Raw genomic sequence first — 3,906 nt, forward strand, 5'->3', positions numbered from 1 at the left:
GGAGCTTTGCATACTTATTAGCATCTTTTGGGATTGACAAAACCTTCCGGTTGTATCACATACAACCTTTCCTCAAGTATAACGTCGACGAAACAATGTTTTGACATCCTATCTGCAAGATTTCATCAATCATGCAGTAACTGCTAATCCAATTCCAACAGACTCTTAGCATCGCTACGAGTGAGAAAACCTCACCGTAATCAACTCCTTGAACTTGTCGGAAAATATCTTAACGACAAGTCGAGCTTTCTTAATGGTAATTCTTACCATCATTGTCTGTCTTCCTTTTAAAATCCATCCGTACCCAATGGCCTTACGACCATCAAGTATTTCTTCCAAAGTCATGGATCCGTTCTCGGATTTTATGGCCTCGAGCCATTTATCGGAATCCGGGCCCACCATTGCTTCTCCATAGCTCGTAGGTTCATTGTTGTCCAGCAACATGACTTCCAAGACAGGATTACGTACCACTCTGATGTAGTACGTATCCTTGTCATCCCACGAGGTTTGGTAGTGACTTGATCCGAAGTTTCATGATCAACATCACAAGCTTCCACTTCAATTGGTGTAGGTGCCACAGGAACAACTTCCTGTGTCCTGCCACACACTAGTTGAAGAGACGGTTCAATAACCTCATCAAGTTTCCACCATCCTCCCACTCAATTCTTTCGAGAGAAACTTTTCCTCGAGAAAGGACCCGATTCAAGAAACAATCCATATTGCTTTCGGATCTGAATTAGGAGGTATACCCAACTGTTTTGGGTTTCCTATGAAGATGCATTTTATCCGCTTTGGGTTCGAGCTTATCAACCTGAAACTTTTTCATATAAGCGTCGCAGCCCCAAACTTTTAAGAAACGACAACTTAGGTTTCTCTAAACCATAATTCATACGGTGTCATCTCAACGGAATTACGTGGTGCCCTATTTAAAGTGAATGTGGTTGTCTCTAATGCCTAACCCATGGACAATAGTGGTAATTCGATAAGAGACATCATGGTACGCACCATATCCAATAGGGTGCAACTATGATGTTCGGACACACCATCACACTATGGTGTTCCAGGCGGTATTAATTGCGAAACAATTTCCACAATGTCTTAATTGTGTGCCAAAACTCGTAACTCAGATATTCATCTCTATGATCATATCATAGACATTTTATCCTCTTGTCACAATGATCTTCTACTTCACTCTGAAATTACTTGAACCATTCAATAATTCAGACTTGTGTTTCATCAAGTAAATATTCTCAACATCTACTCCAATCATCTGTGAAGTAAGATCATAACAATATTCACTGCATGCCTCAGCACCCATTGGATTGGACACATCAAAATGTGTTACTTCCAACAAGTTGCTATCTTGTTCCATCTTACTAAAAACGAGGCTTTTCAGTCATCTTGCCCATGTGGTATGATTTGCATATCTCAAGTGATTCAAAATCAAGTGAGTCCAAACGGTCCATTTGCATGGAGTTTCTTCATGCATATACACCAATAGACATGGTTCGCATGTCTCAAACTTTTCAAAAACGAGTGAGTCCAAAGATCCATCAACATGGAGCTTCTTCATGCGTTTTATACCATTATGACTTACATGGCAGTGCCACAAGTAAGTGGTACTATCATTACTATCTTATATCTTTTGGCATGAAAATGTGTATCACTATGATCGAGATTCAATAAACCATTCAGGTTTAATACTAATCTTGATGGTAGAGGGAGCGTGCGATGTTTGATCACATCAAACTTGGAAACACTTCCAACATATATCGTCAGCTCACTTTTAGCTAGTCTTCGTTTATTCCGTAGCTTTTATTTCGAGTTACTAACACTTAGCAACCGAACCGGTATCTAATACCCTGGTGCTACTAGGAGTACTAGTAAAGTACACATTAACATAATGTATATCCAATATACTTCTATCGACCTTGCCAGCCTTCTTATCTACCAAGTATCTAGGGTAATTCTGCTCCAGTGGCTGTTCCCCTTATTACAGAAGCACTTAGTCTCGGGTTTGGGTTCAACCTTGGGTTTCTTCACTGGAGCAGCAGCTGATTTGCCGTTTCATGAAATATCCCTTCCTGCCCTTGCCCTTCTTGAAACTAGTGGTTTCACCAACCATCAATAATTGATGCTCCTTCTTGATTTCTACTTTCGCGGTGTCAAACATCGCGAATACCTCAAGGATCATCATATCTATCCCTGATATGTTATAGTTCATCACGAAGCTCTAGCAGCTTGGTGGCAATGACTTTGGAGAAACATCACTATCTCATCTGGAAGATTAACTCCCACTTGATTCAAGTGATTGTTGCACTCAGACAATCTGAGCACAAGCTCAACGATTGAGCTTTTCTCCCTGAGTTTGCAGGCTAAGAAAATCGTCGGAGGTCTTATACCTCTTGACGTGGGCACGAGCCTGAAATCCCAATTTCAGCCCTCGAAACATCTCATATGTTCCGCGACGTTTTGAAAATGTCTTTAGTGCCTCAACTCTAAACCGTTTAACTGAACTATCATGTAGTTATCAAAACGTGTATGTCCGATGTTCGCAACATCCACAAACAACGTTTGGGGTTCGGCACACTGAGCAGTGCATTAAGGACATAAGCTTTCTACTGTCTGCATAATTGCTACTTTCAACTTTCAACTATATTTTCTCTAGGAACATATCTAAAACAGTAGAACTAAAGCACGAGCTACGACATAATTTGCAAAAGGTCTTTTGACTATGTTCAGGATAATTAAGTTCATCTTATGAACTCCCACTCAGATAGACATCCCTCTGGTCATCTAAGTGATTACATGATCCGAGTCAACTAGGCCGTGTCCGATCATCACGTGAGACGGACTAGTCATCATCGGTGAACATCTTCATGTTGATCGTATCTACTATACGACTCATGCTCGACCTTTCGGTCTCCGTGTTCCGAGGCCATGTCTGTACATGCTAGGCTCGTCAAGTTAACCCTAAGTGTTTTCGCTGTGTAAAACTGTCTTACACCCGTTGTATGTGAACGTAAGAATCCATCACACCCGATCATCACGTGGTGCTTAGAAGCGACGAACTGTAGCAACGGTGCACAGTTAGGGGAGAACACTTCTTGAAATTGTTGTAAGGGATCATCTTATTTACTACCGTCGTTCTAAGCAAACAAGATGCATAAACATGATAAACATCACATGCAATCAAATAGAGTAGTGACATGATATGGCCAATATCATATAGCTCCTTTGATCTTCATCTTCGGGGCTCCATGATCATCTTGTCACCGGCATGACACCATGATCTCCATCATCGTGTCTTCATGACGTTGTCACGCCAACGACTACTTCTACTTCTATGGCTAACGCGTTTAGCAATAAAGTAAAGTAATTTACATGGCGTTGTTAAATGACACGCAGGTCATACAATAAATAAAGACAACTCCTATGGCTCCTGCCGGTTGTCATACTCATCGACATGCAAGTCGTGAATCCTATTACAAGAACATGATCAATCTCATACATCACATATCATTCATCACATTCTTCTTGGCCATATCACATCACAAAGCATACCCTGCAAAAACAAGTTAGACGTCCTCTAATTGTTGTTTGCATGTTTTACGTGGCTGCTATGGGTTTCTAGCAAGAACGTTTCTTACCTACGCAAAACCACAACGTGATATGCCAATTGCTATTTACCCTTCATAAGGACCCTTTTCATCGAATCCGTTCCGACTAAAGTGGGAGAGACTGGCACCCGCTAGCCACCTTATGCACCAAGTGCATGTCAACCGGTGGAACCTGTCTCACGTAAGAGTACGTGTAAGGTCGGTCCGGGCCGCTTCATCCCACAATACCGTCGAAACAAGATTGGACTAGTAACGGTAAGCATATTGAACAAAATCAACACCCACA

Source organism: Triticum dicoccoides, chromosome 1B (genome assembly GCF_002162155.2).
Source record: "Triticum dicoccoides isolate Atlit2015 ecotype Zavitan chromosome 1B, WEW_v2.0, whole genome shotgun sequence".
NCBI classification, from domain to species: Eukaryota; Viridiplantae; Streptophyta; class Magnoliopsida; order Poales; family Poaceae; genus Triticum; species Triticum dicoccoides.